A 25088-nucleotide genomic window follows, 5' to 3' on the forward strand; every position below is an offset into this window, starting at 1 on the left:
GACGCCCATCTGTGACCCACCTCCTGGGGGTACAGACAGAACCTGGGAAGTCAGGGTGTATTTTGTGCAGCCCCATGCAACACAATTTTATGAAACCTGGAACAGTGAAACATACTGTTTGGTGTCACATTCGATACCATTTAATGCTACATTTGAATATATAAATGTGGCTGCAAGTGCCAAGATTTAAGAAGAAACCAGAGGCTAGAAAGGTAAAACTGAACAAGGGGAAAAGTGCTGTGCACTTGCCCAGTGGTCTCAGGGAGTCGGGGGCAAGGACCACTTTTCATAGGACATTTGAGGGTAGCCCAAAGGACACCAGCGCTCTGAGGGGACATCACTGAGGGGGTGCTGAGGGCTGAGATCCAGGGTGGTTCTCTGCTTTTCTGAGGCATGATGTGCAGGACTTTAAAATACGGGTCTGAAAATCAGAAAGCGATTTTGAGGCCTTGGGCAAGTTATTTTAAACTCCCAGTGGTTCAGTTTCCTCCTCTGCACAGAGGGTTTGTTTCGAAGATTAAATGCGTTAATATACATAAAGGGTTTACAACAGTGCCAGACATACAGACTCTCAATACAGGCTGATATTCATCATCTTCATCCTCATCGTCACTCTGGAAGGCAGAATTCTTGGGGAATTTAGTTTCCATCTTTACATTTCCTTTATCTGTCTGGAATATCTGCAATGATCGTGCATTATTATTACAATGAGAAAAGACAAAACTTTTTTTAAAGAAAGAAAATAGTCCTTTTGGGCTGCCTTCCCAAGCCCTAGGGGAGAAGAGAGAGCAGAGGAGTGAAGTCACAAAGGGAAGGATCTCCTCTCAACAGAAACGTGCCTCTTTTGTAATTAGAAGAGGATGAAGGAGCCAGCCCTGATGGCCTAGTGGTTAAAGTTTGGCACACTCCACTTCGGCAGCCCAGGTTCCATTCCCGGGAATGGAACCACACCACTTATCTGTCAGTAGCCATGCTGTGGTGGTGGCTTACATAAAAAAAAAACCAGAAGAACGTACAACTATACACAGCTATGTACTGGGGCTTTGGGGGGGAGGGGGATGGCAAGGAAGAAAAACAAGGAGAAAGAGTGGCAACAGATGTTAGCTTAGGGTGAATCTTCCCTTACAGAAAAAAAAAAAAAAGAAGAAGAAGAGGATGAAGGTTAAGTTTGGGTTTTTTTCAGAGCGCACATAGAAAATGATAATATTTGCCCAGCATACGGACCTGCCAATTTGCCTGGGACTTGAGGGGGTTCCAAGATGTGGCACTTTGAGTGTTGAAACTGGGACAGTCTTGGGCAAACCGGGACACATTGGTCACTCACGCCAAGGGGAGCAGATCTCCAAGCGTGACCGTGACCCGTTCCAGCTGGGAAACTCGGAAATGTTTGCTTTGGAGGCCAAGATTTAAACCACAGCACAAAGCAAAGCATGAAGCATCCTCAGTGCTCTTGGGGGAGAGTTTTAAGTGTCCTGAAGGTGGCGAGAGAGGGGAGATCAATGAGAAGTCCAGTCCATTCATGGTCCCTTTTGTGAGAGGACGTTGGCCCTGAGGTGATGCTCCATCCTTGGGAGGCCCTGGGCCAGTTACCGTCCTCTGTGATGTGAGTTCTGAAAGGACCTCCTCATTGAAGACACAGACAGTCCCAGGGAAGCTGCGCTGAGCACCGAGGAAGCACCTCAGCGCATCCGAGATGAATGATGCCCAGGAAGGGGAATGGCAGTGGAGAGTTGGGAGCAGCTTGGGAATTTAGAGTGGAAATTGCAAACAAACTTTAGCGACAAGCAATGAGGGAGGGGTTTTGATGGGTTCCTCCCAGTTGTAAATGGCTGCTGTGTGCCTGGTGAGTTACATGTGCCATCTCATCAAATGGTTGCCTCAATCCTGGGTGAAAGGTGGCTTTGCTACCTTTGTGCAGCAGAGGCAATGGAAGTCCCCAAACGTTAACGAATTTGCCCAAGGTCGCATGGCTGGGAAGCGGGGAGCTGGGGGTCCAGTCAGGGATTACTGCCATAGCCCCTTGCCTCTATGAAAAGAGGGATGACCAGGGCAGTGACGGGAGGGACCACCGGAGGATGCTGGGCCAGAAGCTCGAGGAGAGGGCCTCACGGGAAGGCCTGTGTATCACTTTCCTGTGGCTGCCTAACAAAGTACCACAAACTTAGCCACTTAAACAACAGAAATGTATTGTCTCACAGAAATGGAGGCCTGAAGTCTGAAAGCCGAGGTCACACGCCCTCCAAAGGCGCCAGGGGAGGATCCTTCCTGCCTCTTCCAGCCTCCGGTGGCTCCAGGGGTCCCTTGGCTTGAGGCCACCTCATTTCAGTGTCTGCCTCCATCTTCGCATGGCCTTCTCCTCTTCTCTCTGCATCTCTCTTCTTTGTGTCTCTTACAAGAACACTTGCCACTGGATTTAAGGCCCACCTGCATAATCCAGGATGATCTCATCTCGAGATCCTTAACTTAATAATGTCTGGGAAGACCCTTTTCCCAAATAAGTTCAGATTCACAGTTTCTGGGGTTTAAGACGTAAACATATCTTTTGGGGGCCACCGTTCAACACACTTCAGCCCAGGAACAAAGAGTATAAGAAAACCAGGCGCAGAGGGTTAGCTGGGCTTTTTCCAAAAAGGTCAACATGGCTGAGCACCCATCTGATCTGGGTTCTGATTTCCGTTTCTCAGCGCAACCCTCCACCCCACCAGCAATCCCAAGAGTTTTCACTGCTCAGGGTGCATTCTCAGCCTCCACAATGCTGTGCCAGACCTTCTCTGCAAACCACTGCCCCTCAACCTCCCCAGCCCCCTCAGCAGATGACCTTGCCTACAGCTCCATGGAGGAAATAGAAGCCACCACAGACGGACACCCCTTATTTTCCCAACCCCAAACCCAGACACATACCTGTATCTGTGCTGCCTTCGCCTGGGTCCCTTCCGTGGCTATCACAGAAGTGTTTCTCCTCCCACCCAAGTCCAGTCACTCTATCCTGATGAGTCTCCACCTCCCAGCTTCTCAGGCACCTCCCTGTGAATTATCCCAGCTGTCTTCTTCGGCCTCAACATTCTCCTGCTCTTGTGGACTCTTTCTCATCATTTAAACACACACATTTTCTCCCAACTTAAAATGTTTTCTAGAAGAGCCCTCCTCTCCCTCCACTTCCACCTCCAGTAGGCACGCTTCCTCTCCCATCCGTTCAAAGACGGGCTTCCCCTTAGTGTTGTCTGCGCTTACTGCCTCCATTTTTTTTATACAGTCCACCTTCCACCCAAGTGGCTATCTGTGCTTCCAGACTGTTAACCAAGGCTGCTTGTCAGCCTCCATCTTACTCTGCCGAACTCGCCAATGATAAGCACCCCTCCTTCCTGCAGTATGGTCTCATTTTGAATTCCGTGACTCCACACTCTCCTGAGTTTCTTACTGCTTCTTTGGCCACATCTTCTCAGGATTTTTCCTGCAAGTTTACTTTCCATTTGGCATTCAGATATGGAAGTTCCCCAAGGGTGAAAGAGAAGCCCCCTGCTCTTTTCATTCCAGTTCTCTTTCTAGGCAATCTCCCTGCTTGTGGCTCCAACTGGCATCTGTAAGATGGCCCATTACACGTCATTCCAAATGTCGACCTCCATTTTCAGAGATCACGTGTCCAATGACCTATTCCACCTGTTCCCTTGGGTGTTTTAAAGGCATCTTATTTTCAAAATGTTCAAAATAAAGCTCAAGATCTTTTCTCCCACAAACCTGGGTCCTTTCCATCTTTCCGCATCTCTATGGATGGAACAGCACCCAACCAGCTATGCAAGTCCTCTTGACAGCCTTCTCTCGCTCACCTTGGAACAAATTCAAAACAATCTTTGCCTTGCAGAAGAGTTTCATTAGTCTTTTCTTTGCTTTGAAGAGCAAAAAGGATGCTATGTGTATCTCAAGGCTTAAGAAAATTCCAGTACTAATAACATAGGATATAATTTGAATTTTCAATAAAATGCTTTGCATTTCCATGGTAAGGATTCTTGTAAGGCCACTATCCAAGGACCTATCTTGATTTACATAGTGACTGGGAACTCCAGGGTTTATGGCATTTCTTGGATCTTGACTTCACAGGAGGAGATCATTTATGGAAAACCCTTAAATCACCGTCAACCCCATAATGCCCAGTCGTCCTTTCAGGATATAACCAACTGACCATTACAATGTCTGTAAATAAAACCACATGATAACTACTGAATAAAAAATAAAAAGGGTTTTTGGGGGTGGGAAAATGACAAGGAGATACATGAAATAGAACCACTAAAACCCAAGTGAATTCCTGGGGAAGAATAAAATAAGAAATTTGTGATTTAAATATATTTGAAAATTTAGGTATTATTTTCACAGGTTTGGGTTTTTTTTTTTTTTTAAGAATAAAAAAAAAAACCTACCTGAAAAGATGTCACCAGAGAAACGAGGAAGTAAAACACATGATCAGGCCTGATTGTAGGTAGATGGAGAATAATGTATATGTCGACTTTACACTAAATGAACCAATAGAACAAAATTTACACCATGCCAGGTTTTTTTAATTGGGTCTATTGATCTCAAGGGTTCTGGTCTGAAAACCGATCACTCGTTTGCAAAGGAGAAACTCTCTGTTCCATCTAGACTCAAGCACTGAATTCCCAAGTTTATTGACAAAGAACTTCCAGGAAAATAAGACTTGGGTGTTTTGTCAAGGTTTTGTACAAACATTAGGCTTTCCTTTGGAATTTTTCAGAATTAATCTCTGTAACAGAGAGAGAGCCAAAATGTAGGTATCATAGTCTAGAACTCCATCAACCCAAGATGGTTATTCTTTTTTTTTAAAAAAGGGAAGTCGTGTGGGGTAGTGGGCTTGGGATTCTTGTTTTCAAATTTCATCTTCACCTGTTACTAGCTATGTGACCTTGGGCAAGTTACTGAACCTCTCTGAATTTCCATTTGCTCGTCTGTAAAATGGTGATAATTAGACCTACATTATAGGTGTATTGTTAGGATCAAATGGCACGAAATACTTGGCATATTGTCAACAGTAAATAAACAAATCTTAGCTCTTTTCTAAATTTTTCTTTGATTATGGCATAGAAAGCTTAATGATCATCCCTCTTGTAAACATTTTAAGTATAACATCAAAAACTTGCTAAGAAATGCCCATAAGGAGTCATTAAAACTTCTATTATTTGTATGAAACTTGACGTGTTCACAGCATCTCACAGCTGTAGCACACCCCTTGTCTGTGTTCCCATGGGTTTTCTGTAAGCTCTGCTGGTTTCGTGGTTGAATAAACTGAGGCACGAGGTGACATCTAAAGGGTTTGTCACCAAGAACAGAACAGTCACCAGGCAACAGAGCACAGTAGTGAGTCAATCTCTTTTCCCACAACACCAGAGCCACCAGGCCCCACACACAAAGCAAGCCTGAACCACTAAAACCCACGTGAAGGTCAGACCGGACCCCAAAGATGATTTTTTAAGTGACAAGGATGGTCCATCTTTCTCATTTGACCAATATTTATGCCAGTCCTGTTATTAATCTAAAATCACAGCAACGAATAAGAAAGTCCTGCTTCACGTCTCGTGGAGTTCACATCTTAGCAGGGGAGACAGATATTAAGCAACTAGCTATACAGTTAATTTTTGCTGAATTTCTAGGTGATGAGTGCTATGCAGGAGAAGCAAGCACATATGGCAGGAAGATTTCACATGGTCTGAGAGGTCTGGGGTTGTGCTATGGGGAAGTGATGGCTGACATAAGTGATGGCAAATGAGTAGGCATGGACCAGATAAAGTGTGTGTGGTGTACGTGTTGGGAGGTTGGAGGGGGTATGAGGGTCTCAGTGCAGAGTGGGCACTGTGCAAAGCCCTGAGGCAGGGAATGTGTGCAGGACTGAGAGCCCCACCATGTGACAGGAACCCCAAGGGGACCAAGATGAGGCTGGTGAGGGAGCTGGGGACGCCCATCACAGAGTCTAGTTAAGGATGTACGTCTTCATCCCAAAGTGACAGGGTCACAGTGGTGAGGCCAGAAACCACTCGTGCATCTGAGTACACTGGGTCACGGCCAACTGGAACTCACTCGCTAAAATAAAAAGCATTTTGGTTAGCTCAGTTTCATTTTAGTAAATGGTTGCCCAGCTTAGAGGAATCACTAGTCAAAAAATTATTCTATTCTGTTAACTGCCTGCCCCTCTCCCCCCAGTAAGTAACTCTTTTACTTTTCATTTCATCTTGAAATCTGTACAGATAAGTCTGAAGTTGACCTCACTTTTCAGAAGCTCCCTGTTGAGTAGGTGAGACCCTAAATGTCACGCTGGGCTGACTGGAGAACGGAGCTGGCGCTTCTCGAACCATACTGCACATTAGAACACCAGGCCAGCATCTAAAACCCAGACGCCCCAGGCCAGTTAAGTCAGACTCTTTGGAAGGGAGGCCCACTAGTATTTTTGTATTTTAGTATTGGCACTAGCATTTTTTTTTTTAACTCCTCAGGTAATCCCAAAGTGCAGCCAAGTTTGAGAAGCTGTGAACCCAGAGACTCTTCCGGAAAAGTCTGTCCTTCCCCCAAGTGGGAGGAAAGAAAGAGCAGCAGTGCTAATCGTCTCAAAGGATTCAGGACTTTCTTTCAGCCAAAGAAGGGACTAGATGGTGAAAGAGCAGATCCAAACGTAATCTGCAGATGAAGGAGCGTCTACAAAACGAACACACCGAAGACCGATAACCAGCCAACCCCACAAGTCTGTCCCAGATTCAGCAGTTCCTTTTCTCCGCTGAGGGATTTCTGAGGGCGTCTTCAGGTAACGCACAGGTAGGACAAGCTGGACCCAGGCAGGTCCTCGCTCCCCCAGGCTTGGGTCCATCTGTGAGGCCCAGCGCGTGCCGCCGCCGGTCACTCAGGTTCGGGGAGGCGCGAGACAGCGCTGAGCCGGGCGCCCTGGCGACCCCTGGTCCCCACGCCCCAGCGCCCGCCGCGCAGGTTCTCATTCGGCAGCTGCATGGTCCCCGCCCCCGGACATCTGGCTGCGTGGCGCCACCCTCTGCCTACCTCCTCCGCCCTCCCGCCCCTCCCCTCCCCACCCTTCCCTTGTTTAGGGCAGGAAGGTCAGAAGTGTTCAACAATTCGACGTGGGAAGTCTCCCCGAGCAAGTGCCGGGTCATAAATTTCCTCCAACAAGAGGCTCCCATCAAGCTCAGGCGCGTTGGGAAACTTCCCAGCTGCTAATCGCGGCGCAGCCCCAGCGCGGGCTCCGGAGCTCCGGGGCGCACGTGGGGCTGGGCTGGGGACGCCAGAGTTGTTGGGGGTCGATGCGCTCACAGCCGTATTTGTGAGTGTGTGTCCGTATGCCCCTCTGCCTCTGGTATTAGCTGATTTATTACAACCCTTAGATGTGGACCGGGTCCCTCCGTGCGTAAAATCCACACCCAAGGACACGTTTGGGAGTGGACGGTGGAGAAGTTTCTCTTTACGCTGGAGAGAGAGGTCTGTTAAGCCCCATCCGGAAGGTTTCAAGCCCACGTTTCAGGCCATGTGTTCATGAAAGGAAGCATTTGAATGAGTATAATGATGTGCTGAATGCTGCATTACATGTCTTGCCTCTGAAGGTGAGGATGATGCCCAGCAAAAACATACAGCCAAAGGGTTAAAGACAGCTTCTAGTCCCAGCCACTGCTGTGCGACCCTGGGCCGGTCACTTTACATCTCTGATCTCCATTCCCGGCTGGGGAGTGAGGGAATCGGAGGGCCTGGTGGGGGATTGCTAGATCCCTTTGGGGTCTAAGAGCGTCTTGGTCCTTGCCTACCCTCCTCTCTGCAGCAAAACCAACATAAAGGAAGGGTCTGATCACCTTCAGCCTTCATCCTGCTGCCATGTGCTCAAAGGAAACCTTTCCAGGGACTGGCACTCTGGCTCAGCTGGAACGCCCGGGGTATCCAGCCCACGTCAGCGAAAGACGGTAACTCAGGCCACATCACCATGTGCCCTATGCTGTGCAGATCGGAGGGGAAGCCAATCTGGAGATGGACCACCTCCTGGACGTGCTCCAACAAATAAAGTCACGCTTGCTCCCTAACAGGGGCGATAATGACAATTGCGCCTCCTCACCAGGCACAGTTCTAACCCTTTACATAAATTAACTCAAACCTTGCAACAGCTCCCCAAGCAAATACTATTATTAGCCCTGTTTTACAGATGGGTAAACTGAGGTGCAGGGGCCTTAAGGAATTTGCCTAAAATCATACCACAGTGAAGAGGAGACTTGAAGCCCTGGAGCCCTCTCCGGGTGCCCATACTCCAAGCAGTGAGAGGCACGGAGAGCGGCCTTGAGCCCTCTGCAGAGACAGCGCTTCCCATGGTGGGGACTGACAGAGAGCAGGAAGCCAGGAGGGGCGCCGCAGGCAGGCGAGGGTCCCACTGGCCCTGGCGGGTGCCCCTGGTCCTGAAGGAGAGGATGCATCCTGGGACTTTGTGCCCACTGCAGCTCTTCAGCTCAGATTTTCCATCAGGCCCCAGAAGAACCATCTGGGGACCGCACAGAGACATCTGGGGAGATGAAGGGTGCCAACCGGACAAGCTTTACCCTTCAGACCAAAAAGAAAAATCCCCTTGGAGGCCTAAACTATTTGGAAATAAAGTTAGAAATATAAGCCAGTCCCAGATCTTCGAACACCCCAAGAAGACACGTGGATCATTTTCTGTAGATAGAAGGAACCCTTAAAAGATAAGCTCTTCTTGTCATGGGTGTCGAGGCTTGATGGCTTTTGCCTGAAACATCTGTATACCTAGGACAAAATAATTATTTTGAGATGAACTCTCTGGATAATTGTCTGATGGAAACCCCTGATGACATTTCATCGCTAATGTTCTCTGCTTTCCTTGACCAGTGTCTCTTGCGTGTGTTTCAAACAGTTGGTGGTAAATTTCTGCACTGGAAGTATTTTTCAAGCCTCTCAGAGGACCCACTTGATGTGGGATGTCAAGCTCAAGAGAGAAGCCATTTTAAAATCAGAAGAAAAAGTCACAATGGCTTGTGGCACTCCGTGCACATCTGCAAAGAGTGCATGCTGAGTGCCACCATTGCCGTCCGCACAGGGCTCTATTTTTCTATTAATAGATTAATTAATCTATTAATTCTTCTGCCAATTCCTCTGCTCCTACCCTATCCAGCAAAAGTTGAATATCTTTTTTCCAAGTGGCAGAGCAAACAAAAGCAGCCTCTATGGTCTTCTGATAATTGAGCCACATTTGAATCTTCAACTGGAAACATCTCTCCACACTGAAGAAAACCTGCAGGAGAAATCAAGCAGAAATGCCTCTTAATCAGAAGGTTCCTTGCATATCAGGAGGCTCGGAAAGGTAAGGCCCCCCGTTGTCCCCATGGAAAAGCATCAGTGCTTCTGCTCATCTGGGACTGGCCAGCCCACTTCCTTCCAGTGTGTGACTTGGAGGCCTCCAACCTACCAACACTGGCATATCAGCTTCCCTGCGAACTTAGGGACTGAGGGTGGCCCTGAGCCTGTGTTTCTAGCCTCAGAATGTGGGACAACGGTGGGGCGCTTTCTGCATGGAATAATGCTATATGACGACTTGTTAAACAGAGAGAGAGAGAGAAAAGGAATCATTGGGAATAAAAACACCACAATCTCATGGCCTCAACACCAAACTGGTGCCGAGCCGATTTCTCCCCAAACGCACGGTGATGTTTCCGAATTCACTTTGGCTGTCACTGAAGCCCCTGCTTTTTCCCGGTGACCGTGGGAGGCTCCGATGGGGGTGGGGAGAGGGTTGGGGGTCGGGGGAAGAGTTCTGGGCACTAAGTTCCATCCTGGTTTCACATAAAGGAAGCAAAATCAAAACCCAAGCCTGGAAAAAAAAAAAAAAAAACCTAAATTTAATTGGCTAGGATGGCTAGGAAATAGGATTCCTGGGGGCCACGCTTTCTCAGCTCCCAAGAAGGATTTAGGTATGGCACTTCCCCGCCCTCAGGATGAAATAAAAGGATTAAACTCGGGTTTGGTCTGGCCAGTACAAATTGCATGCAGGGTATACATTCGTTTTGCATATTGCATGTGCTTTCATGGAGGGGGAAAGGAGGGAGGGAGGGAGGGCGGGCAGGATACTGCCGAGGGGAAAAACTAAAACAACTTGCTGTTTTCATATGGTGGGATAAAACTGTTTTGTCTCCGTAACTGTGTAGAATGTGAATGGTGGGCACCGTGTCGTGACAAGATTTTTTTTTTTAAATTAAGCTAAGCTCACACCGAGCTGTAGCCCCCAGAGGTACTGCAGCCTTAATTGTGTTCAGTATGATCTACCGAACAATATGGCTTGATAAATCTGAATGGCAATCCAGCGCGCGGTTCCCCTTGGCATTGCTGCAAAGCCAGGCTTCGCTTTAGTGAACCCGTTCAGGAATGTGGGTTAATTCGCCGACCCTTTTTACCCCCACAGCTCTGTTTTTGTGAGGTTGGCAGAAACTGACACGTTTTCTTTTCCTTAATTAGGTTGTTCAGTGGAAGGCTGGTCAAACAGTTGCATCTACGTGGGGAGTCTGCAGAGACACAGAAAGCCGTGGGCGTTTCCAACATAAAAAGGGGGATTCTGTTATTGTTTGGGTGTAGACGGGTCATTTTTTCAAAGTTACTGCTGCCTGAGTGACCACAACCCTGCACACAGCCCTGAAAAGACATGAAAGCTGCTTAAATACAACTACCTTGGGTTCTAAGGTTTATTTTTAAAAGAGAGAGAGAGCCAGGGAGAAATGAAATGGTCTCATGTATGTGGCATTTTATTTCTTTCTGGCCTTTTTTATTTTTTTAAGGCAAACAGTGGGCTCATTTAAATAAGAGATGCCCGTACATTATGAATCACTGCTGGTATGATGAAATCCTCTTTCCAATCAGTAAAACAAGATCGGTGCCCATGGAGCTTGCCTTGGCGCTGGCTTTCTGGGCAGAGAAGGAGGATCTAGTCACCTTTGTGCTAGGCACTGGGGCTGGAAACATCCACCGGCAACTGGCCAGCTGACGAAATTCCAACTTTCGTTCCATGCTGATGTTATGACGACCTCAAACAGTATCAGTCTCTTGGATATTCGGAGATCTGAGGGCCTGATCAGAGGCCTCCCTCATAACGTCTCCATCCCTTCTTGAAGCTTCCTTTATTCTAATTTAAGACACCTTTATCTTTCACACGGTTATCTCCCTGGGTTCTGTGGATATTTGGTCCCACCAAGAGTTTTCCTTATTGCACAAACTGTGTGACATAATTGACAGGAGGCCTGTGGATGGGCTTGAAGCAGGCTTTGGGGACCTCTTGTTAACGACGAGCTGATCTACTGTATGACGCTGAGCGAGTTCCCATCAATGCGTTTGTGCCTCAGTTTCTCCATCAGGGAAGATGCCCAATGCTGGGTACTTAGCAGGTACCCAATATACCTTTCTGGGCTTAGCTTGCCCTCTTTCTCCCTCTGAATAAATCGATATCTGGAAAACCACTACCCCACAAGCCCTTGGCACCATCATGGTGCTGATATCAATGCCCAGATGTTCACCAGTTATTAACCTCTGGTCCTAGTCAATCTGTCGGGCCCCTTGGAGATGCATCGGGGTTTCGATCGAGGCTGCTCAGGAGATGTCCGCACATACTCGGTCTCAACACAGAGAGCCCGCACTCCCATTTTCCACCAGGTCTCAGAACAGCAGCTTTGGGGAAGCCTAAAGATATGCTTTTTCCCTCTAAAGAGGGAAAAAAGTGGATGGTCAAATATCGTAAGTCTTTCAAAAGACTGTGACTTTTCATTTCTCTTCATGTACAAGAAAGAATGGCAATTATTTGATTGCGTGAATTGCGAAATGATTCTTCGGGAAAAGAAAATCCACTTTGGAGTCTAAGTTACTTGGATCAGCAGTCTACACTGACTCACTTGTTCATTACGAGTGATGCCTGCTTACTCCCCAGATGTTGCCAGAGTCGGTTATGGAACTGACACCCAGGACATGGTGGTCCTATATCTAGGTTGTGCATATTCAGGTGCCCAAAAATATACAAGAGGACGCCCATATTTCAAAGTCCTTCCAACCTATAGATAGAGAGGGTGGGGGCATTTAGAAGTCTGGTTTGTGCAATACCTCCCAAAATGACCCATTCTTCTGGAAAACCAAACCTCAGGTGCAGAAAAAAACACAAAATGCTTTCCCCAGGTCTGGGAGCCGAGGTTTAAGGACCGCATAGAACATTGCTCTTCTGTATCCCTGCCTTACTCCTCCTCAGCAACGGCTCAAGGAAGGTCCCAGAACCCAGGGCTTTTCCGCCAGCCATGAGTTGTGGGGCCGTGCTGGTTGGGCCACTTGCCTTACGGTCAAAAAGGCCAAATTCGAAACTACACAGTCCCACACATAACTTTTCAGTAACAGCCGACTGGCTGGTCCCAGCATCTCTTAAAGAGAGGGGTTGTCAGAGGCCAGCGGAGGCCTGAGCAGATGGGAGCCGAGATGGCTGGCCGGCAAGTGGATGCCAGAGTCACGCCGCCTGGCAGTGTTCCCACAGTCTGGAGGTGGTGTGTGTGGCTGGCAATTCGGTTCCCACTCGAGGTGGCAGGCTCTCTCCCCCTTTCCAATTCCCTGACAGCTCGGGCAGATTTTTCTCTGGCTTTTTAAAATCCAGGACACACTGTGGCTCAAAGTCGCCAAGCTCCAGCTGCTGGAGAGAGCTGGCCTTTCACTCTGTTGCCCCACCACCAACATTATGTCTTTACACCCCGGGAAACAGAAGGCCTTGCTCGATGCAGGCAAGCCCACAGGAGTTAGGATGCTGCCACTAGGGTCCTGGAGACAGAAAGGAGGACTCATAAGGGCTGGCCAGGAGCCATCCCACTATCCCTGGCACTTGCAGTTCCACGTGGAGCTCTGCGGCTCTTCAGGACAAAGAGGAGCGTTTTTATCAGCCCAACATTCTGCTGACAAATGCATAATCAACTGACAGTAATCGACCGAGCAACATTTCAAAACCCCCCAGTTACGGGGAGGCCGAGCCAGAGCGGAGATGGTCACTTTCTGCAGGTGTTCGGCCAGTGTCCCCACATTTGCATGCATTTGCATATACTGTCAAACAGTTGGCTGACAGAAAGTCTGAGGAGGTCTGGACACAGCCCAAACCTGTCAGTGGCTTTCTCCTTGCCAGTCAAGGTTGGCTTCGGCTGCAATTAAAGCAGGAAACGAATACTTCTGACATTGCAATATACCCAGCCACAGCTGGGCGAAGTTAAACGGAAGAGTGTGGTTCATTTAGAAAAGACAAGATGCAGGCTGGGGGAAAAAAAAAAAGAAACAGAAGCAAAGAGTGATAAATGCTCAGAAAGTGACACTCGAAATGCATGCTTCCAAGGGAGAGAAATAGTCTGTAATCTTTCCGTGTTGCCGGGCTGTGTTGTTTGTTGTTGTTGTTTGGGGTGAGTGAGCAGACGCCCCCCCGCCGGGAGCCAATTCAGCGTGTGAAAGGGGCTTGCCCGACACTGCACCTTCTATCTTCAGGCAGGACGAATAATCTCAGGCAGAAGGGAAGAAACAAATCCTGAAGCGGCATTTCCGTGGGACGTTCTCTCCCCTGTAAGGCTGCACTGTGCTGCTCGGGGCCTCGGAGCGGGTGAGAAAGTCGGAGGAGGTCCAGCACAGGCGTCATGTTGTTCCCTCATCTTTCTGCATGGGGAGGATTACAGATCATATTAGCATATGGATTGCGGTGGGAAAGAAAGGAAAATCAGAGCCTTCGCTACTGTAAGTGTAGATGGGGGCGGGGAAGGAGAAGAACCCAAGAAACGTGGCGATGGGGCGGTTTTTCAGAACACATGAGATTTATATTTGGGGAGGCCTGCCTCCTTCTGAGATGTTGTTTCACAGATTAAGCGAGACCTAACAATTTATTAAATACTTCATCTCTAAACAGTGGTGGGCACTAGAGTTTCATGAGCAGCAGACAATAGATTCTGTTTATTCGCCCACAATACAGACACTGTTTAGCTCCGGACTGCAAGTGGCTGAGCCATCTGGCTCATATCTCCACAGTAAAACATTGTCTGTGACACAAAAAATGACTACATCCCCAGGACAAACTAGTGTGACCTCTAAATAAAGCCTTCCTCTGAAGCTATGATATCACACTGCCCAGGGGACACCAGCACAATTGAATCTGGTCACCAAAAGCCCAAGTGAGATCGGACTATGTAAATGGAATTTTATAGGAGACGTTTTGTCCTCCGTGGCAAACCATGCAGAGCCATCCACAGCCCTGAAACATCTTTTTCATTCACCCTTGGGACAACAGTGCAGTTCTATTTGGGGATTGGCAGTCCTCTTTCTGCAGCGCCCGACCCAGGAAGCCCACGTCCGTGTCCAGGGGCAGCACCTGCAGCCATCGCTTCCAACAACATTTCACTGATGGGGGCCCCACCTGCGCCAGCCTTTTTTCCGATATTTCGGAAACAAGCGGGCCTTTCTCCTCCCTGCCAGGGAGAAGGCCCATGTTTGCCAGCTTCTTCACAAATAGCCCAACAAGTCACTCACAGCATTGCGCCACCTGAATGCCCGCTTCACTAGGCAAACAAGTGCACACACACACACACACACACTCCCTCCCCATCACCCCATCCAAGAAAGGGGCTGTTTCAATGGAAGAAGTGTCATTCTCCGGAAAAGACCCAGTTCAGTCTCCACAACCAAGAGTGTTGCTGTTTGGTGGGAAAATTTCATTAGAGAAATTGAGACATGGTGAAGAACAGACCCAAAAGCTGGCTTGGCTTAAGCATTCCACCTGTTCTAACTCCTATTTTGTTTTTTTTCATGAAAGAAACCCTGATCCACTCTTGTTCATGAAACATTTTGCACATAGACTGCCTCACAAAATAAGGTCTGTAAATGCTTCCCAAAGCAAGGAGGCGTTTGATCCCTTTGCAGCAAGACCCACCTGTGGGATGACTCGTAACACAGTGATGGGAACACCACGTTTGGGAATAAACGGAGGAGGGTTGAATTCCCATGTGAAGATTTACCAGCCCCATCGTTTTAGGCAAATCACTTAACCTCTCAGTTTCTAGCCTCATTTGTAAAAAGGGACATTTTCTTTTTCACAGGAATTTGGAAAATATATGACAAACACTTAACATAATGCCTGGCGTACGGTAAGGGTTATTCCATAAATAGTAGCTATAACAATAATGACAATGGCTAATGGTAACATTGCTCCTATGGCTCCTGGTTAGTTTCAGTAGGAAAACAGCTTCCAGGGTACCAGGCATCCATCGAAATGCACATTGACCCTTGATAATAGTAGCATTTATTATTATCATTATTATTTTACATAAGCCCAAATAATTCGGCAAAATTAGACTGTCTACCATACTACTAGTTGGCTTGCTCTCTAGCTTATCTCATGCTAGCATTTTCTTCACGCAGCATGAAACCGGCCAAAATTGTATATTAAGTTATTCTTGTGACAATCATAAAAAAAACAATGAGAAACCACATGCACAATAGCCATATGTTAGGTGTAAAGTCATTGATACTGGCCTGATATGTTAAAATGATTTTATTTACTTTTGCTCCACTTTCAATCATTCCCAAGATTTTAATTGCTTGCAATTAAGAGTAATGTCTGCACTTATGACAGGTTCACTTCTTGAAATGAAGCCATTTGGTTGAAATTATGAATGCTGAGTTTTCTCAAAAAGTCAGTTAGTCGAGAGGACGTAATCCAGACCCAGAGCCTAGGGAAGAACAATTCTTCATAAAAATGACCACAAATGCCATACTTAACCAACTATACATTGAGCTCTGGACCCTTTACAGTCCAAATTTTGTAACAGGTAGGTAAAGCCATTTAGCAGGACATGATTAAAATAAGTTCAACTATCATTCATATGACTCCTTCTGACATTTTCAGTAGAAATTTAACGTGTTCCCAGCACATGCAAAGCTAATGGAAGTTTCCACATGGAAAACCTTCCAGACTTTATATCTTTGGAAATACGTAAAATATGCAGTACATATGCACAAATCTCCACCTCTGCTTGGCTAGGGTTTTGTTTTATTTTTAATGCTTAAATGTGGAAGCTATGGTTCAGGTAACATTATTCCCATGAATCTTGGTTAATTTTAGTAGGAAACCTGCTCCCAGAGTAACAACCATCCGTGCAAATGAACGCCGACTTGGGAGCCAGGACCCATAACAAGTCAAGCTAAGGGCAAACAGGGATGTACTTAAACTTAGAAAGATACCTTTGGGATGGGAGCATGGGGTCACATCCTCTCCAATACTGCTGGTGGCAGTGTGGGTTGGAACAAGCTTTTTCGAGAGTGATTTGGAGTCTCTACCAACACGTAGAATGTCTATACCCTCTGCCCCAGAAATTCCACTTCTGGGACTATATCCTATTGAACTACTCCCTCAAGTGTGTGAGAACCTATGTTCAAGGCGTTTGATTATAATATTATTTGCAAAAGTGAAAAATTGGAGATAACCAAAATATCCACCCATAGGGACCAACTGAACAACTTACAGCACACCCGATGGAAAGAATGGCGGGGGGCCCTATGCGTAGCACGCTTTACACCTATATCTGTATCTACGTCTAACGATACAGACAATTACCTAGAGGATTGCACATCAACCCATTCAGAAGGTGGAAAGTGGGGGACTTTTCACTTTTACAGCATGCCTTTTGTTACTACTCACATTTTTAAACCAAAAACACATAATCCTTTTGTACTGCCAAAAGTAATACAAATAAAAAGTATGCTTCCCAGTAATGGTTCACTGTCAGCGGCTGATGCTCCTTGGTGGGAGGACATCAACCTCGTAAGGGAGAGTTGGCCAGCTAAACTTCCTGGACACCCGCTGTGAGAAGGAGGTCCATGCCAAAGGCTGAAGGAGTTACAGCCAAAGAGAAAAAGTAAGCCCTTTCCCTAAGAACTTCCTGGGCATAATAAGTCTGTGGCTAAAAAAATATAATATGAAGGATGATTTGACTAACCCCAGCTGTGGGGTTGTTGTGGTCTGTGGTTATTTATTGTGGATTCTGTGACAACACAGGTCATGTCATGTCATACTCAAGAGCCCAGACGCTGGGGTCAGAATATGGTCAGCTCTGCCACCCACTAGCTGTGGGACTTCGGTAAGCCACTTAGTGGCTCTGGGCCTCAGTTTCCTTCTCTGCAAAATGGGGATAATTGTATGATCTACCTCACAAGGTTAATGTAAAGCACTTACTGCAGAGCCTAGCATATATCATTACTAGGTGCGTGCTGTGAATTCAAGGGCCATTAACCTAGCTATCAGTGTTATTATTATTATTATTATTATTACAACCAATTTGGTTCCACCCACTGCCCTTCACACAGAAGGAACAATGTGATACAGTCTACATTTCTGAGGATACGCTAACCCACCATTAGTTAGTCATGAGGTTTAAGTTACTCCACCAACAAGATTTTGTCCCTTCCCAGCTACTCCGCCAACAAGGCAGTTTGTCCCTAACCAGCTATATGCTTTGCCCACATCCCTGATCATCGCTTTCACTGTGGAAGACTGAACAAAGGCAGGCTCCCTTGTACATGCTGTGACAGAAATAGGCAGTTGTCTAACCAAGATGTCATTAGATCTACAGAAAAAAAATACCTCCCCTGCCTATGGCCAGGCTCCCAGGTGCCCCTGACCCATGGATGGGTTCTCCTGCAAAGGACACAGGTTTCCCCTCCAAGGAGCAGCTTGTGGCAGAGCTGGAGCTGGTCTCAGTGATCAGACCTCCCCTCTTCCGACCTCCCCTCTTCCAGGTTGTGCTTTTGAGTCCTAAGAAGCCTGTCAGGACTTCTCAAATCCACCCCCTGTCCCTGAGGTGGGTATTAGGCAGGAGAATGTCTGGAACAGAAACTCGCTCCAGTCACCTGGAGGAGAAGGGGACTCAGAGTCTGGAGACATTGAGGCACAGACACAGGAAGGTGGAGGCCCCAGGCAGCCACTCTGCCTTCCCCTCATGGTGTTTCTAGGTCTTTCTGGGAACCCACTCCACACTCGTGCTTCCCTCCTAAAACTCACACATGACCCTCACTGGCCACCAAACCCTGAGCCCCACATGCCCTTTTTGCTGCTTCATCTGCCTTCACTTGGCTAACTTACTCTTCCAATTCCAGTCCCCCTGACATCAATCAGAGGGTCCCACTCATCTTTTGCAGCTAGAAAAACTAGTTAGAAATTAGGGGCACAGGTCAGAGAGTGTAGACAGTGGCCATTTAATCCCATTACAGGGTTGTGAGTGGACAGGCAATGACTGACACCTCTTGTAACCAATAAGACCTAGGAGAAAGACTCTTCTCCCTTCTAATTGGTCAGTACTGCTTCTGGAGCCCAGAACTGACTAGAAGCTGTTCTCCCATTAACAGGTGCAGGGGGCCCATAGGACAGGCGGAAACCTTGGCTGTCTTTTCTGTGACTAAAATACAATTGTATTTTTCTATGATCTAAAAAGTATATTTTTTTCATAACTATTTTATTATCAGATGTAACTCATAACAAGGATGACCCAACGAGTCATTCTCATCAGATTATCTGGTTTTACTACTAAGACCAACGCTTTCCATATGTACGGTTCTTTCCCTTTTACAAGCTGTCTTCACATATGGTCATTTGTTTGGATAATATCCAAGGCGAGGTAAGTCTTAGTATCTCCATTCTATAGAGAAGGAGAATGCAGCTCAGAGAGGCTGACTGACATGCCCAAGGTCACAGAGCTAGAAAGTGAGACTGGGATTAAAACCTACATTTTCAGACTCTTAGGTCAGTCTTTCTAACGTGTTTCTGAAGATTTTGAGGGGTATTCAGAAAAATATTTCCTGGATGAAATAGATCTCACTCCTCCCCTCTCGCTGTTCTCCATTTGGAAAACTTTTTACCTTAAAGATCAAGATAAAGTTAAAACAAACAAACAAACTTTCCACAAGTGCAAAAGTAAAATTTCTTAACAAGTAGGAAAAATTGAGGACAGATATATGGATCCATCAATGAAACAACAACTCATTAGACGGGCCTGTCAGGGAGTGAAAAGGGGCCCACACAAATTCTTCTCACTGTGACGACAATAGAGTTGGGGGGGGAGCCATAGGCCTCAATCGCATGCAGAGTTGAGAGCCCTGGGGACCCTGTCACTGCCTCCTCCCCAGCCTGTGTGCAATGGAAAGGGCTGTAGGGCTCCCCTCCTGTGTCCCCATTTCCTAATGGAAGGCATCTGCCCCTCTCGGGCCTCTGAACAGAAGTAGGTGACCCAAGCCGTAGGTGGACAAGCCACCTTTAGACTCTGTCCTCCTCAGCTAGCAAAACATGGTAGAAATGCTCATACGCCTTGCCTGTGGTGGCCTCAGTGGGAGTCTGGGTGCACTTTCTTGTTTTCAGCCACATTTTTATGGCTCTGAAACTCATCAGTGGGTGGCAGTGTGCCAGAAAATGAGTAAAATGGGACCAACCTTGCCATGTAAACAAACACGTGAACCATGATAAAAGGGAAATCTATTTTCTTATTCAAATTCACCCTGAAGTCAATCAAGGCAAAGGACTTGCCCAGGGGCAAGCAGCTAACTGCTGACAGAGGCCAGGCCAAAGACAACCTGGGTCTCTGGATGCTTGGAGAGAAGCCCAGCGCCCTGAGGAGCCCAGCACCAAACATTTCACTCACCCCACATGATGTCGGCCTCGGCCAAAGAAAACAAGAGCCAAGATGCAGAAATCGGCAGAGGGTCCTCACGCGCCTTTCCAAGACTGGTTGGTGGCACTCAGAGCCGTTTTTGGAACTCCTTCTGAAGCCGGAGCCCTGCAGAGAAACACGCCCGGAGTGAGTAAACAAACAGGGCTTAAAAAACTGCGTGTCGGAATCCACCCTGAATCCACACGTCGAGTCAGAAGAATTTTACACTGCCCCACCCCGCCTTAGGAAAGGACATAGAAGGACAGTGAGAGCTCTGTGTTGGCAAGGAAGTTGCCCTGTGGGGAGCAGGGACAACAGGATAAAACTCTTCAGGGGCCCCTGGAATTCTGAGAGGGCGATCCTGTGTGCAACATTGGTCACTGGTTATGGCAAGAGGCTGACAGTCCCTGGTCAAACCATAACCGGGATGGCATGAGCGTCTGCAGAAACACAGCAGACTGGCAGAATATCATTCTGTCCTCGGAGCAGGCAGGGTCCCCCACCTTCAGTAGCTGCCTGTTTGGGGTAGGCTTTCTACATATAAAAATGTCAGGGGCTGGGCAGAGGGCAGGGAGGGACAGGAGGGGGACACCCAGTGCCTGACCCCATGCACGACAAGGCCTTGCAACCCCACCGGGCCAGAGTGCACAGTCCACATCGGGTAAGAAGGCCCCTCCCCACCTGACTTGCCCCAAATATGAGAAGAGAGGTGGGGCAGGACAACTCCTTGTTATGGTGGCAGACAAGTGTCTGTAGCTGGGAGCCATGGAGTCCTGTGCCGCAGATGGCAAAGCCACCCAGCCACCTGTCCCAAGCTCCTGTGACAGGAGGAGTCTGCTTTGCCCTGTTCCCAAAGGCCAGCACCACCCAGACCACTGGGGGCTCCCACTATGTCAGCAAATGAAGAAAGTCTGAAACTGGGACAAATTGTCATCTACTTTACAGCTTTACTTTTAACAGAGAAGCACAGCGCATAAACAGTTACACTAGCCACAGACTAACTATAAGCTTTGCCAGACCTTCTTTCATGGTACACTGCAGTGTGGCCTGGTGTTGGATCTTGCACAGCTGGCTATCCTTCTGGGACCTTCTGGCAGCCTTGTTCGGAGGGAGCACCGAAAGTCTAGGTCTGCGCCCGGGCCATGCCTTTCCTGGCCTTCCCTTTTGGGATCTTATGTTTCCTCCACAAACAGCTAAGTTCAAGTTCCCCGGAATCTGGCTCTGGGATGGGAGAAGCAGAAATAACTCCAGCTTCTATATAATGCTGAGCATTCGTCTAAAATCACTTCCTTGACGTTTTGCTACCTGAGAACATAACCCACATCTGATGAGCCTTTGTTTTCATTTTCGGCGTAAGCACGTGGTATCCACCTTATCCAGCCTCCAGGTCGCTCTGTCCTCCCATTCCTGGTCCAGTTCCTGAGAGGAGACTGAACTGCGCTCACCCCAGGCCACAGGATCCCCTTGAAGTCTGCTCTGCGGCCCCACACCCACCCCATCTGGAAATTACCAAGTCCTTATGGACTTTGCTCTTTATTCGTTCACAAAGAATGTAAGATTCCATTTTTCAGGAACTGAATAGAAGCCCCCTCCTCGCCATATCAGGGCGGCTGTTCCACGCCAACTCAGTAATTGCCCCGTTTCTAGTGCCTTTTTTCCCTCCACCAAAACCAACTTAAGCTGATTACCGCCATCTCAGACAACCTCGCTGGGCTCTAGATAGATCCATTTAATATGGCCGAGACAAGCAGCCAACTGCTGTTTCCAAAAGACGATCTGACAGATTCTATTCACTTTCAAAGTAGCTCTCCACGGCTGGAATAATTATCTTTCATTCCCCTCATTCTGACACATTTCAATGATTTGTTGACATCTGAAGAGTTATGGGCAATCTTAGAAGAGACAGCCGGACTTTCCAGCCCCAAAGACACACATACAGAAAGGATTCCCATACAGCGTCTGAAATAACTCTGTTCTTTGCAAATGGACACCCAAATCTGCATGTTAATAGGGACACTTTTATCTTCAAATATAACCTCAAAAAGAGAAAGGGAAGCGGTATTCATTTAACTGGTTCACTGCCAGCTCAAGAGAAAGCGCACCTTTCCCTCGCAACCCAGGTTCCCTCGCTTGGCTGATAAAAACAAAAGAATGTCAAGATCTTGAGTTTTCAAACATCGAATGTTTGGTGTCGTCCTCTCTTGAGAGAGTACAGCAGCAGAAACCCAAGCAAATAGCCAGAGGCCTCGACTGTTTCATCTGCGGCCAATGGGGTTTGAAGTGAGCATCAGTGTGATAACGACTATTAATAATTTGCACTTCTATAGCCTCTTTTTGAGGGCCTCTCTAAGTGCCTTCCCAAGGCACACAGGTTTCGGCCTGCAGCAAAGGAGCTCGCCAAGGAGGAGCCTCCCGCCTTGGGTCACAGCTCCTGGTCCTGTCTCAGGGCAAGGAGGCAGGCTGTCTACAAGACCCAGATTAACTGGGGACCAGGGAGTTTTCAAAAGACGATGTGTATAACACATATTATCCAAGTACAAGTATAGGTCCCATCACAAGTAGGATAAAGATGCAATGCCAATGTCTTTCGACTCTTGCCTCTCTCTTTTTTGCTTTCTTCCTCTCCCGATTTGAGAACTTCGGTCAACAATTTTAGTAATCTATCAAGTCAAGCGCTTGGTAGATTTCCACATAGGGGGCCAGCGGCAGAAAGTGCAGGAAAGGACCGTTTTCGCCCCTGAGAGTTCTCGGCTAAATAAACATAAAGGCAGGAGAAAAGAGAAGGGGAGCAAGGAGGCTGACGTTTACAGCCTGGATGCAATCAGAGCAAGCCGGAATGGAGCCCTCCACACTGTTGGGGATCAAGAGGTGGCTGGACCAGGGGAGAGGGACAGCGAGGGAGGACTCAGCAGGGTAAACTGCCGTGGGGATGGGTTCCGCTTCAGAGAGCCCACAGCAGTGAGACCGCTGAAGCTGAAGCACTTGTTTCAGTTTTCCGGCTCGAATCAGATCACCCCCCAAGAGGGAAGCCTCTAAGGACCGCAGAACACAGAAAACATCCGCTGGTCACTTCTCTTCCCCGCCTTCCAGCCCCAGTGTATCAATCAACAGCGCCCCTTACTGGCCTGTGAGTTGTAAGTCGAGCCGGCTCCGGGCTCCTCCCCAAACCGAGGGCAACCTGGAAATTGACATATTTGTTTCATCTCTATTTATAGCGTTTTGAGCACAAGGGGAATAGCCGCTGTTGAAATCCCAGCTTAAGGCTCCTGCCTCCCCCTCTGTCTTGAACTGTGGTCTCTGCAAAATCAGGTTTATCTGCAGGACTTTTATCATCAGGGGAGCTGTTTCTCCCAGGAGACCAATAACCACAAACACTGTGTGATCACAGCAGATCCAAGCATCAAGAAGCCTCCATCAACATCCAACATCGTGACGGGAGAACCCGTGTTCCCCGTGAGCAGGATGGATTTGAATGCTAAGTGGTTGATGTCAGAGGGCAGTCATTAAAAACTAAGGAGGGACTGGCACCTTGCTCAAGTTCTCCAAAGGAACCCTTCGGATTAAAGTGCACGGGCTTTGTTAGCAACACGCAGTGGGTCAGCTGATCACAGGAGAGGGGTGGCATCTGGCGAGGCAGCAGCTGGGCAGGCGTGGGGAAGGCTGGCCTGGGTTATTTCAGGTGAGGGGGTTGGCACACAGGGAGATGAGAGGTGGAGAGAGTTTATTTTGGTTGAGGAGCTTTATTTTGCTTTCTTGCTTGTGAGGATTCATTCCTCTTGGGTAATTTAAAGTTTGTAAAGAACCCTGGAATTCCTTAGAGCGAAAGCGCCATCGCAGATAAAATAAAGCAGTCAACAATGCTGGTGTTGGTGGAGAAGAGGGCCAGTGCCCTGGCTGCAGACTCGTAGGTCTTTAGTTGACGCGGTTAGGTAAGGCTTTAGGCATTTTTAAAAAGCTGCTTCTCATAAGTCCAGGTCTTGTTTAGGGACTTGTTATATGTTTGTTTGGCTAGTATTTATTGTTCGGGGCACCAGCTATTGTTTTCCATGTGTTAATTCATTTAATTCTCACGACAAACCAAATGCATTAATTAATTCTGAATCCCCGGGTTTAATCAAAAGAATAGTATAATAGCCCACCACCCTCCTCCTTGGAAATAGAGGGTTAGTCTAGCTCATTGCTCGGAGTCAGGCTTCTTAATCCCTCCCAGTGCCATAGGCAGCATAGTGAACCCCGTCTAGGAGGCAGCCGTGGCTCCCCGTGCTTGCTCCATCAAGTCTGATTTCCTCCACCTTCCTCAAGAAACATTTTATAACACTCTACTCCTGCCTCCTCTTCTTCCAGCTTCTCCCCGACTTCTCCAAACCAATCTATAACCCCAGGAGTGGGTCCGGTGTCTTTGCTGGGAGAAGGACGATGTTCCATGATCAAATCGTCTTGCTATTATGTAGTAAAACACATTGAACGCCGTGGAGTATACACACTGCCTTTTGCTTCAACTTTGAGTGGCGTTTTCCAACACATGCAGAGTCTGTAGGTAGGTGCTGGTCTGGGAGCGGCTTCTCCAGTCCACCTGCTTCTGCTTCCCCGATAGGCGTGGACATAGCCTCCGTTCTAGACTCTTGCCAAACACCATAATATCATCTGCTTAAGAGGAAGAAGAGAAAACTAAAAATGTGTCTAACACTGGGAAATAAGGCAAAGGGGGACTGTCCTTCAAGGCCAGGCTGGAACTCTAATGCCCACCCCCGGTTGTCACATTCTCTAGAGGATGTGCCTTTGCTCGATTATTCATTACTGAGTAGTGCCCAGATTCTGATGCTGCATGTTAACTTGGAGATTCTAATAAATATTTTTTCTTTTTATTTTGAAATAATTTCACAATTATGCAAAAGTTGCAAGCGTAGTACGAAGAATTTTCTTTCCTAAGTTATTTGAGAATAAGTTGCTGACATGATGTCTCATTACCCTAAAATACTTCAGTGTGTATTTCCTACAAACCAAGACATTCTTTGTCATAATCAAAATACAACCATCAAAGTGAGGAAAGTAACACTGGTACATACTACCGTCTAGTCCTCAAATACCATTCAGTTTTCTCCAGTTGGTTCAATAATGTCTTTTATAGCAAAAGGACTCAATCCAGGATTACTCGTTGCATGTAGCTGTCAAATCTCTTGAGTCTCCTTCAATCCAGAACAGTGCCTTTCTTTCATGACTTTGACACACTTGAAGATTACAGGCCAATTATTTTGTAGAATGTCCCTCAGCGTGGGTTTTTTAGATGATCCCTCATTTTTAGATTCAGGCTGTGCCTCTCTGACAAGAACATCAGGAAAGTGATGCTGGGTTCTTCTCATTGCA

The 25088-nt window shown here is 47.4% G+C and overlaps 1 long non-coding RNA gene across 1 annotated transcript in view; it reads right to left on the minus strand.

The window, feature by feature from the left end:
- Positions 1-10771: 10771 nt before the first annotated feature.
- Positions 10772-25088, minus strand: part of LOC139079793 (uncharacterized) — a 31998-nt gene continuing 17681 nt past the window's right edge. Inside the window, exons 2-3 of the long non-coding RNA XR_011533729.1 lie at positions 19716-19850; positions 10772-13695 (exon numbers count right to left, since the gene is read on the minus strand). This is a non-coding gene — a long non-coding RNA (uncharacterized lncRNA). The remainder of the gene's footprint in view (positions 13696-19715; positions 19851-25088) is intronic.

This window comes from Equus przewalskii, chromosome 27 (assembly GCF_037783145.1).
Source record: "Equus przewalskii isolate Varuska chromosome 27, EquPr2, whole genome shotgun sequence".
Classification (NCBI taxonomy): domain Eukaryota; kingdom Metazoa; phylum Chordata; class Mammalia; order Perissodactyla; family Equidae; genus Equus; species Equus przewalskii.